The 13,659-nt window shown below is 35.3% G+C and overlaps 1 pseudogene; it reads right to left on the bottom strand.

Moving 5' to 3' along the window:
- Positions 1-428: 428 nt before the first annotated feature.
- The window catches only part of LOC106470383, a 15,947-nt pseudogene continuing 2,716 nt past the window's right edge, over positions 429-13,659 (bottom strand).

Below are 13,659 nucleotides of genomic sequence, written 5' to 3'. Positions count from 1 at the left end.
CCGTCACATTATAACGCCCCCACGGCTGAAAGGGCGAGCATGTTTGGTGTGACGGGGATTCGAACCCGCGACCCTCAGATTGCGAGTCGAGTGCCTTAACCACCTAGCCATGCCGGGCGATACAGGATGACATGAGGAACGTCATGGGGGTGATCCCCCTGTCTAATTTCATACTTATAGAGTTCTTGAAAACAGTATGTCTTTCTTTTCAGAATTGGTACTATGTATTTTTATTGTACTTTTAATGTTTATTTTACTAAGAAAAAAAGTTAGAAGCACAATTTCCTATCCTTTGTTACAAACAAGTTTATATTTCACTCGTCCAACAGACGGGTACTCCAGTTAGTACAGAATATGAATTAGACAACTGTCCTTTTCCAGCTGAAAATTTACCAGAACTGCAAAATTGAAAGAAAAAGATAACTGACTGAAAAGTTTTTGTTCCTTTATTCTTCAGAATTTTATATTCTTAAAATTTATAAGGACAGTGTGTGGATACACTTCTCTTAAACTGATAAAATTAGATAAACATTCCTCCTTACAAGAGAATGATATGCAATATATATAATCCCCTTTCAATCTTAGCTAATCCTCTAATAGATAACATGGATTACTTTTAGTGTTACCATAGATCTATGATTAACTTTGAAGTTATTTGATTTACAGTCCTATGATCATATATTTGAAACTGTTTTGAAAATATGCAAGCTTCATTACACATGAAAGTCAAGGGCTGTATAGTAACTATGGGCTTTCACTGCTAGTTATGTTACATTAATTGTCAGCCGGTGGTGAGGAACACAACACTCCATTTTAGATGTACAGCAATATACGGACCTTCTAAATATTCAACTTGTACAACATTTAGTTTCAGTTTCAAAGTTCAGTGGTTAACTTCATAAAATAACTTGAATTGAATGCATTTTGTTGGACATTGTTATAAACCTCCCCCCATATGGGTTTCATGCTTTTTAAAACTTTAGAATGAACAACCAGTAATTTACTGATAGATGTCCGTAACACAACAGTGTTGGGAGACCCTACAAATTAGTTTTTTTTATAAAGATTTTGAAAATTTCAACATTTTAGATAGTGTATTTTTTAAAACAACTACAAAGTATTAGTTTCCCAAACTTACCATCTGCTTGATCATAAACCCTTTCAATTATAAATATGAGGTGATCCTGAAAATCATCATATGACCAGTTGTAAAATCATGTGGTAATCATTAGCATACAACATCTGTTAACTACAGTCATGTGGTAATTATTACTGTACAACCCCTGGTTACTAGCCTCAAGGCAACACAATTATGTAACCCCTATTAACAGAAATTACAAACTGCAGTTACATGGTAATCCTTATAATAATAAAATCACTCTACTATAGTTATGATATCACCACTGTTTAGTCACATGGTAATCCTTATGATGTTACAACTACTTACTACAGTCGTTACAGTATTACTACTGTTAACTAGTCATGTATCACATTATCACTGCTAACTATAGTTGTTGTGGTAACCCTTATAATATTACAATTGTTAACTATAGTCATGTGGTAACCCTTATAATATTACCACTGTAAACTATAGTCATGTGGTAACCCTTATAATATTACCACTGTTAACTATAGTCATGTGGTAACCCTTATCATATTACAATTGTTAACTATAGTTGTGTGGTAACCCTTATAATATTACCATTGTTAACTAGTCATGTGGTAACCCTTATAATATTACCACTGTAAACTATAGTCGTGTGGTAACCCTTATAATATTACCATTGTTAACTAATCATGTGGCAATCCTTATAATATTACCATTGTTAACTAGTCATGTGGTAACCCTTATAATATTACCATTGTTAACTATAGTTGTGTGGTAACCCTTATAATATTACCACTGTTAACTATAGTCATGTGGTAACCCTTATAATATTACCATTGTTAACTATAGTCATGTGGTAACCCTCATAATATTACCATTGTTAACTATAGTTGTGTGGTAACACTTTTGATATTACCCCTGTTAACTATAGTCATGTGGTAACCCTTATGATATTACCATTGTTAACTAATCACGTGGTAATCTATATAATATTACCATTGTTAACTACAATCATGTAGTAACCCTGATATTATCACTGTTAACTAATCATGTGGTAATAATTATATTACCAGTGTTAACTATGGTCATATGATAAACCTTGTGATATTACTACCATTAACTATAGTCATGCGGGAACCCTTATGATATTACCATTGTTAACTACAGTCATGTGGGAACTCATAATATTACCACTGTTAACTATAGTTGTGTGGTAACCCTTATAATATTACCACTGTTAACTATGGTCATATGGTAACCATGATAATATTATCACTGTTAACTAATCATGTGGTAATCCTTATAATATTACCATTGTTAACTATAGTGTGTGTTAACCCTTATAATATTACCATCGTTAACTATAGTCACATGGTAACCCTTGTGATATTACTACCATTAACTATAGTTGTGTGGTAACCCTTATAATATTACCACTGTTAACTATAGTTGTGTGGTAGCCCTTATAATATTACCATTGTTAACTATAGTCATGTGGTAACCCTGATAATATTATCACTGTTAACTAATCATGTAATAATTATGATATTACAACTGTTAACTACAATCATCTGGTAATCCTTATAATATTACCATTGTTAACTATAGTCACATGGTAATCCTGATAATATTATCAGTGTTAACAATAGTATTGTGGTAACCCTGATAATATTATCACTGTTAACTATAGTCATGTGGTAACCCTGATAATATTATCACTGTTAACTATAGTCATGTGGTAACCCTGATAATATTATCACTGTTAACTAATCATGTGGTAATAATTATGATATTACCACTGTTAACTACAGTCATGTGGGAACCATTATAATATTACTAGTGTTAACTATGGTCATATGGTAACCCTTGTGATATTACTACCATTAACTATAGTCATGTGGGAACCCTTATGATATTACCATTGTTAACTACAGTCATGTGAGAACTCATAATATTACCACTGTTAACAACAATGTTGTGGTAACTACCATGACATTACCATGTTAACCATAGTTATGTGGTAATCCCTATGATATCACCATGCTAACTGTAGTTATGTGGTAACCCCTATGATATTAACACCGTTAACTATAAAAGCTAGTTACATTAACTACAAAATAATTGGTGTTTATTTTAAAAGAAAATAACCAGAAAATAAGGTATTATTTGTACACAATTTCTTTCAGAATGTTTCTTTAATATTAAGAGTTTCGAGAACTTAGCAGCACAAAGAATGTCTTTTGAGTACACTGTATAAAATGATACAAAGTTTGTAGACAAATTACTAAAGCCATTCTACACTGGTTTCTCACATTTAGAATGAGTTTGCTATTCAAATGAAATGGCACATTTTACTGTTTAAAGTTAAGTATTCTGAAATGCATACATAACTTTTTTTGTTTTATTTGTTGCATGTGTAAGCTTGAGACAGAAACTGACTTCTATGTTAAAAACAAACCTAAAGAATATTAGTTACATTCAACAACTTTCACTCCATTCATGTCAAGCAGCTCTGAAATTAATACATGCAAAATTAAAAAACAGCAAAATACACTAATTGATTTCAAAATGTTACACTACATATCAAGTAGATTTCATATTAAATAACTGTTGAAACGTTTCACAGAATCCCAAACACTACTTCTACTAACTGGAACTAGAACCATACAAAATCAAAAGAACACCGTTTTTAATGTATACCACATTCTCAAAACAGAATGGAACTATTCAAGAAAATTGCTTGGGTTTTCATAAAACATGGTACTACAAATATATGTATATATACCACATGTACACGTATCAGTCGGCTTGAAATAAAAATGTAATCTAAATACATTAATAAATATATATATACTCTCAACAAATACAAAATAACTACTTGGTGCACAAGCCAAGAATGCACACAAGTTTAAAACAACAGTTTGTCTTAACGAATATTTTTAAGCAAAAGGAAAAATTCTCTATCACAGACTGCAAATAAGTATTTAAATTAGAATTGTATAAATATATATTTGAAAAAAATAATTGAACTTAAATTCCTATATCTATTTTTATAAAACAAAACAATCAGACAAAATCCATTGAATAGTTCTGCAGGAGATGAAACCATTTAATGACAGCACCCTTACTTCAGAGAAATCTCATTAATCCCCACATTCTTGGACACTTTCAAAACATGTCACGTTGTCGACACAACGTTCTGGTGAGAGTTGCATCAGGTCTTCTGATGACAGGTGTTAAGTAACGACTAGACTCTTCAAACCGGGAAGTCATCAAGTTCTTTTTGCTCTGCAGGGACAAACTGGCCAGTTCCTCCGAGTAATAATGAGGAGTGTTGAGGTAGTCTTTTAGTCTCCGTGGCAAAGGCAACTGGTCAATAAGATCTCTTCTAACTGCCTTCAGAATAACAAACCTGAAACGATAAATCACTGAATAAAAACATTTTCTCATATCAGGATAGGATGAAAATCATCCAACTTGGAGCTGAGTTGTAAATATGTCGTCTTACGTTGAAGAATTTAAGTTATATTACGATTACAAAGTAACATCATTTGCTTGAAATCCACACAGCTCACCACTGAATACAAACAAAAAACCTTTCAAAACATGGAATCATATAAAAGTAACATCTTTCAAAACATGGAAACAGACAAAACTAACATCTTTCAAAACATGGAATCATATAAAAGTAACATCTTTCAAAACATGGAAACAAAACTAACATCTTTCAAAACATGGAAACAAAACTAACATCTTTCAAAACATGAAATCATACAAAAGTAACATCTTTCAAAACATTGAATCATACAAAACTAAGATCTTTCAAAACATTGAATCATACAAAACTAACATCTTTCAAGGACTGTTCTTGTTTGAATCAAGGCACTTGTATAGAGGTAAGGGACTTACCTACACAAATGTTACAAGGACTGTACTTGTTTGAATCAAGACACTTGTATAGAAGTAAGGGACTTACCTACACAAATGTTGCAAGGACTGTACTTGTTTGAATCGAGACACTGGGTGAAGAAGCTGAACCCTCATGGGTCCAAGCACAGGACGACGATGAAGGAAGAACAAGTAGCGGCCACTACGGGAATGTTCAACAGCATTTTCAATAAAGTCGACAATTGTGTTACTTGTGAATCTCTGAAGACAGCCAAAACTGAAATTACCTAAATAAATATATAAACATAATCAAAAACTATTGTACATGTATATTTAATCTGTTGTCTTATTGTAGCAGGAACAGTTATATTGAGAAAGTCAATCCATTAGGTTCATTTCTATCTTAAAATGACATGTTCAGCAGTTTTATGGATACTGAGGGAAGGTTTGAGAATATAAAAAACATCCTTTACGATTTTGATCTAAATAATGAAAGGTACAGGAATATGTACAGCTATTGATAGTAAGTGACATTTTAAAAACACGAATAAAGTTCTTGATAAAAGCAAAAATATATAAAGATGCAGGACAGATAAACTTTAATAGAGTCTGCCAACTGAAGTAAGATTAGTTAAAGTACTAATAAAGTAGCTCTCTAAATCTACATACTGAATTATGTACATATAACAATGAAACAATAGTTAATCTGGTTACTACGTCTCACTATTACATCGAATGTATTCTGGCCTTTCTACTGTCTGTACTGCAGGGATAGAACCATTAACTATTACCATAACTGGCAGTACTATGAACTGTCTTAAGCAGATAGAACAATTGTATCTTACAAGAATTCTAGGTACATTCTGGCATTACTATTGTCTGTACTGCAGGGATAGAACAACTAAATCTTACCATGATCTTGTTCTATTCTGACATGCCTCACCAATCCATTCAATTTAAAAGTAAGGCTAAATATATAGTGTTCATCGGAGCTGTCTCGCACCACAAAAGATCCATCGGGCTCATTAGCTAGCAACCTTTCGGCCATCTCCCCACTGATAGGACCCCAGTACCAGCCACACTGGAAAAAAAAATAGTAATGTCTACAGATACTGTTTGGGGCTAACATTTAATGGATTATTATTTGTAAACTTAAGCTTACTGGGAATTGTGATGGTATAAACAAAAAAAAACTGATGTATTGAAGTGTTTTGTAAGTAATAACTTTTATACTTTATTGATGGGTAAGTTGTTTGCATATAAACAGCAAACAAGTTACATATTGATGTACTCTTTAAGTAATAATTTATAGCTTTTAGTTTGTTGGTGTATAAAGAGAAAGTTATCATTTTCCTAAACCGAAAATGTATTTCCAAAACATACTTACCTCCGCTGACACTGATGGCTATTTCTTGATCTTCAACTTTGTCATCTAATGTTGTGTTTACTTGCTCCAGTCTTTATATATCCCACTCGACTGCCCTCTGCATTATCTAATTTGCAAAACTTTACACCGGCCCTCACACGCCCTGTATGCAGGTACTGTATATAAGCATTGTATGCAGATAATAAAATCACTTTTTCGAGTCTTACCACATTCCGGTCACTAACCTCGGCTGTTAGTGAGGAGGGAGGGTATCAGTGGAGGTAAGTATGTTTAGAAATACATTTTCAGTTTAGGAAGATGATAACTTTCAAAACACTGATACTAATAGCTAGAATCCCACATTGAGAAGGCGGAGAGGCTGGTGAGGACAGAAATCATACAGAAAGCATCTGCAGAGGACAAATATGTACCACGAGAAGTTTTATCAAAGTGAGGCACACTGCACTACATCCAGAAGAGGTGTACTCTTCACCCAGTACTACAACAAATTGAAAAGGGTGAAATATAATACAAGTATGATGGTCCAGCCATGACCAAACAGCTGTGGCTCCACAACTCAGGTTGGATTTAAGGGGTCATGGTATACATATCCCATGTTGGTGGCCAGGGCATTTGGACTACAGATGTATATATATCTTTGTGGTAGGATCCCTACCACTAACCCTAGAATGATGCGCTTCAAACCACCAGATTTATGAAACAAAGAAAGCAAGTGGACAATCCTTCTGATTAACCTGAAGTAGTCCAAAAGGCAACATCCCAGGTCTGGATTGACGGGATTATATGCCATACTCCACCATAGTCCAGAACTCATCCTGTCTGGATTTACAAACAGTTGTCTTTTCTCCCCCACCAAGTAGGCAAGGAGAATTCCTCTTACCCATGGAATTAAGGAGAGGATGTGGAACACTGTCCCACCAAGGACTAAAGATGGGATCACGTTATGTTCAGATTTACAAGGAGATAGTGGACCCCCTGCATGAACAACATAAGATCTGACAGTGTTCATAAGAGGGTCCAACCACCCCCACCGGATAGTTAAGTGTCAAATCTGGACTAGTTTTACGAGTAGGCTTCTGCATAGGTTGGTCCTGCTCCTACCGACATCTGGGAAAAAACTTCCATGTGCCCAGATAGGAGGGTCCCCAACTTCACCCTCTTCTCCAAGAGTGGAGAAAACTCAACACTCCGAAGGAAAATCCTCTGTTCACCACCCCAGCGACTGGGAACTGGGTGTGGTAAGCTCCCGAGCTCCACTAGTAGAAGTAAGGGGGGAACATAAGCATTGGAGGGTCCAGAGGAACAGGCCTCCGGAGACAGTGCAACAGGTCAACCACGTTCCCTAATTTTTAAAAGCAAACTGATCTTGACTGATTCAGCTCTAAGATCAGCAGGGACTGGCAAAATCCCCTTTAGCTTTACTCATGATAGTTCATGAGTAGTGGTCCATTAGAAATATTGTAATATGATATCACCATCCAGAATTGTGTCCAGATGGTCTTATGGAACACCTCATCTCGACAGAGCCCACCGCAACCAGGAACTGATATAAAGGTTGCTAGTGCAGAATTTAAATACAAGCATATCCAACTAAGTAACACTTGCCACTGAGTGGGATCCAAAAAGAAATCAATAGAGACCCTAGAAGAGAAAGGAACAATAACTGTAAGCCAGATAACACGTTACTCACCTCCCTGTTAAAATCTAGTAGAGGAAGTCAACACAGCCACAGGGGGAAGACGAAGTCCCTTTAAAGAGGAAAGTGCGAGATTGTGAAGGTAATGAGATATGAACATGTCGGGAGAAGTCCACATACCTGCACGCAAAATATCTCCCAAGAATAAGGACGGAAACGATTAAGAGAACCAATGGAACGAGGAGTGGATGTAGGGGGCCTCGAGACACAAAACAAAGAATTCCTGATTATTAAAAAAGTGAAAATTATGAAAATGTAAATCACAAAGCATTAGCCTGAATGCTCGTGCTTTGTCAAGAAAAAGTGATTTTATTGTCTGCATATAATGCTTACATACAGTACCTGCACAGAGGGCGTGTGAGGGCCGGCATAAAGATTTGCAAATTATATATTGCCGAGGGCAGTCGAGTGGGGTATATAAAGACTGGAGCAAGTAAACACAGTGTTAGGTGGCAAAGTTGAAGATCAAAAAATAGCTATCAGTGTCAGCGGAGGTATGTATGTTTTGGAAACAAGTGACATATTGATTTGCTCTTTCAGTAATAACTAATAGGTTTTAGTTTGCTGGTATATAAACAGAAAATAACTGACATACTGATGTGCTCTTTATGTAATTATTTATTGCTTTTAGTTTTTTTGGTGTACAAACAGAAAACAAGTGACATATTGATGTACTCTAAGTAATAACTTGTAGGTTTTAGTTTGTTGGTGTTTTTTACACAAACTATTAATCAATTTTAAAAAACATACATTCAAAAAACCTAATCACCTATATAAAACTTATCAGTATACATATTTTAACGATGAAAATTCTGAGTTTGATTTTGTAAATTTGATTGTTTTAGTTCGTACCAAAAGCTTATTGATAAGAAGTTGATACAGCCATGTTAGTTTTACTGTTGTAAGCATCTATACTAGAAATTAATCTCCCTAAATATTTGTGTTATTGGCATCCGTTTTCTTTGCAAATTCCTGCCTGCTCATATATGCATACAAACATCGAGCAAAACTGTGATAATGTAACTAACTAAGATGTATACACTGTACTGTGTTACCACACACACACACAGCCATTCTCACTCAGTTGAACTCCATACAAAATTTATGTGCATAAAGCAACACAGAGGTGCAGCTTGTCCACAATAGAAAATGTAAAGTGACTAAAAGCGAATTATTAGCCAATCACAAAACCAAACTTTTCATACCGTTTTCAGCCTCTTTTGGTGGATTGTAACACCATTTCTCTTGTACAAAGTACAATCTCTTTTGGTGGATTGTAACACCATTTCTCTTGTACAAAGTACAATCTTTTTTGGTGGATTGTAATACCATTTCTCTTGTACAAAGTACAATCTCTTTTGGTGGATTGTAACACCATTTCTCTTGTACAAAGTACAATCTCTTTTGGTGGATTGTAACACCATTTCTCTTGTACAAAGTACAATCTTTTTTAAACAAAAAAAATATAATAAAATATATTTTTGTGGGGGGTTTAAATTTTCCAGTTCATAGTTAGGGAATTTACTGAGGATTTTGGTCGAGGATCGGAGTCAACATTAGATGTGTGTATTGTGGGCATGGATAAGTGTACAGTAGACTGTAATGTTCTTTTAAGTAAGGATCTGTTCCAGGGCACTAGTCATCCATCAGACAACCCAGGGATTAAGTTGGTCGTCTGTTAGAATCCAAACCTGCTGATCCTCATCAAGAAAAGAGAATTAGAAGCAAAAGCAGGGGTGGAAACAACATTGGTGAAACTCGTCAGAATAAGAGGCAGGCTTAGCTGAAGTAAGAGAAGCAGATAAGAAATCCTGGATCTGAGACACAGTGATCAGTCACCATTACGGTATTGGACGACTCTCGTTGAGAAGTGTCACAACCTTGGGAGATGTCAGAAATGTGGAAAAATGAATTCATAATCCAGATGATCCACAAATCTCTTAGAAATAAATATTGGGTTAGATCATTGTCCTAATAACAATACTGAAAACAACAGGAAACAGTACTGTTAGCAAACCTTACTACAGACAACAGGACATAAGTACAGACGTGATTAACAAAAGAAATCAAACTTCTCACTGAAATGTTTAAAACTTGATAGCTTTCTTTCTCATAATCAAGAACTTGTACACTATGAATGGTGACAAAAGTGAAAAATAATAAGCACAAAAATTATGTTAATTTTCAAGAAAAAATAAAACACATCTAAATGAAGCAGTGCAGAGGAAAGAATGAACCTTTGTTCAAATGCTAGAACTCATGGGGATTGCTCCTCATGGTGAAAGTGTCACCCTCCTATTGGTGGAGAGTTGTATATTGATTGCATAGCAGCCTGGCACAATATGTTAGTAGTCGGTGTAGGGATGGGAGCTTCGTTTAAGGCTTGTGATGTGCAAAAATACCTTCATAGTAATAGATCTTTGTTGTGCAGAGGTGAGTAAACATTTCGGAAGCAAAGGGGTTATATAAAAAATATTAGTACATTCTACAACTTATTTGCTTTTCTTTAGCATTTCTTGTAATAATGTTGTTTGTGATTCTTGTATGTGTTTCCTTTATTATTTACATCACTGCACATCAAAAGCAGAAAATACACAAAGTGTTTAAAGTGAAATATTAACTTATTACTGTACTTACATCTTTAACTTTCTGAATACTGGATGCATAATCCATTTTTCTCTTTGACGATCCATCCGCAAACTCTTCACTGAAACAACCAGGAAAAAATTCTCCCCCGATTTGGTGAGATGAAGATATTCTTACTAGATTCTCATCAGGAGTGGGAGGGAGAGCTCTGTGTTTGAATGGACTCGAAACGTTATTTTTACCAATGCTGTAGAACTCGGCAGAACTTCTCCTGTCACTATGATTTTGTTTACTAGAAATGTTTACATTATCAGAATTTTTTGGTAGTCCAAACAAACTTAAAAATGCTGCTTTGATAGATGCTGAGATACTTCGTTGGCAAGATTTTTCAGAGAGTGATTTTTTGGACTTTGTAGGAGTGTTATTCTTACCATTTTTTTTGTACTTTTCTCCGGCGAAAATATGCTATAACAGAACACTTATCCATCTCATGATCTGACTGAAGAGATTCAGTTCGACATGGCACTTCAGGTTCAATAACAGTTCTATCACCTGAGGAAGGATCAAAAGTCAAGAGTGATGAGCCAACTTCTTTCAAAGTCCGCTGTATTCTAAGAGACTGTTCGTGGTTACATTTTGCACTATGCTGACAACAAATACTTTTTTTATAATTTCTAGTCCATATAATATCCCACTCTATGCTATGGTTCTTAGCTCTTACTTCTGTGAGGCCATTTTCTGCTGTTGCTCCTTTTTCTCCTGACACTAAAGTTGCAATATTGTTTGAAGATTTAATTTTGCTACTAGTAGACGAACTACTTACAGGTATTTGACATTTACGCGTTTTTTCAATCAAATGACATTTTCTTTCGCTAGACTTATGAGATTTTCCTCTATTTTTCTCTGGTCTTAACGAGTTTGAGTCCGTACGCTTATGCCTGCTTTGGGCCACTCTAGTGCTGAATGATGATGTCGAGGCAACAGAATCATTTGGTTTAAGGGAATATGAACATCTCGGAGGTGGCGGTGGAGGAGTGGTATCTCCAAGAAAAACATGATTATCTTGAGTATTAGTTGCGTGTTCTTGGAATGCTGATCTTCTGCTCTGATGCTGTCTAAAGGCAACAGTTCCTCCAGGGAATGAGTCTATACTGCTTCTATATTCATCTCTGTTTATGTTAACAATGGGTGGTCTTACTGCTTTGGGCTTCAATACTGTAGTATACTGAGCTGAGGGCTCACTTCGAGAACGCAAAGACTTGAATTGTCTCTGACTGCTAGAAGAACCCAAAATATTGTAATTGCCCTCACTGTGAGCCATTCGAGAAATTTCATATCCTGTATCACTACATTCAGTGGTGGTAGTACCATAATTGGCTTCACTGCATGTTTCATCGATTTTGAATCTCAGGGGACGCATCCTTCGTGGTGGGCGGAGAGACGGAGAACATCTTATACTTTCTCCCGTTTCACTTTTTGCTGTAGCTCCTAAAAGAGAGATAGAATCTTCCAAATCAGTGTCTTCATCTGTTCTAAAACCTGGTAAGTCTGAGCAGAAAGGGATAGCATCAATAGGTGTTGCATAATCTCCATCATCAAGCCTAACAGATAACAAAGCTTGGGCAACAACAAGGTTTGGAGAAGTATGAACAGGAGAACCACAAAGCTGGACAGCATCATACATACAAGAGTTGAAGTTTACACTGCCATCAGTATGATAACTTTCATTACATGATTCAGCATATTCACCATCATCCTCCAAATCTTCATCTTCATGATCATCAAAGTGTTCTGATGATAGAACATCCGTACCTGCACATCTGTTCTCCTCTCTTGGTTCTTCTTTCTTGGATTGAATGTCACTACTACACACATAACTACAAAGGTTTTCTAAAATGGGGTTTTCACTAACACTAACTGATGATTTGGGGTTATAAAGGCAGCTTCCAACAGGTTTTCCTGTACCTAAGAGACGTTTATCCCAAGATTCTACATCTTTCGAACATTTTAAACATTTCTGAGAACAAGACTTCTCTCCTCCAAAACACCCTGAAACATTCAAACCTGGAGACTTAGACATTATGCTATCTTTTACAGGAGATTTCTTTCCGCTTGAGGTGGATGCTTGCTCCAACTGCACTATTTCCTCCTGTCTCTGTCTGTCTGATGACTTTACCAGAAGACGAATGTGCTGTCTATCGTCGGCCATTTCATCTTGCTCCTCCACTGATATGTAACGGTAGCAAAGGATGCAATGCCATGAGCAAAATGTAAGACCTAGAGTCTTACTAAACATCATGATGCTTTAGTTCCATGGAAACCTGAATGGAAAAGCTCAGAATACAAGAAAGAAACACAGAGAACATACAAACTAATATGTTACCATACATCTTATCAAATAGGAATGTCAGCTGCCAACAAAGTCCACCTTCTCAATTTCTTCCATGGTTCTTTGATTTACCAAACTTTTCACATGTCTACCTGCAGTCAAAAAAAAATAATTAAATAATAATAAAATCTATGTGTGTTAAAATATATAACAATACAGAAGAACATGAATTAAACTGAAGAAAAGATGACACAGATATTTGATATTTACTTCTTTAAACTTCATGCTAAATATACATTGTTTGAAAATTAAACAACATTAAAATAATATATTTTCATATGCAGAAATTCTACATTCTTCATCTATAGATTAACTGAAAAATTAAAGATATTAGTGTTGTTAGGCATATTAGAGTCAAATCACGAGAGAGAGAGAGGTTTTTTAGACATTGTTCCTGTAGCATGGTTTTCTTCAACAAAGAGAGAGAGGTTTTTTAGACATTGTTCCTGTAGCATGGTTTTATTCAACAAAGAGAGAGAGGTTTTTTAGACATTGTTCCTGTAGCATGGTTTTATTCAACAAAGAGAGAGAGGTTTTTTAGACATTGTTCCTGTAGCATGGTTTTATTCAACAAAGAGAGAGAGGGGGTTTTTTAGACATTGTTC

Source organism: Limulus polyphemus, unplaced genomic scaffold (assembly GCF_000517525.1).
Source record: "Limulus polyphemus unplaced genomic scaffold, Limulus_polyphemus-2.1.2 Scaffold3975, whole genome shotgun sequence".
Classification (NCBI taxonomy): domain Eukaryota; kingdom Metazoa; phylum Arthropoda; class Merostomata; order Xiphosura; family Limulidae; genus Limulus; species Limulus polyphemus.
Note: the sequence above shows the minus strand (reverse complement) of the source record. Positions and strands in the feature narration are given on the sequence as shown.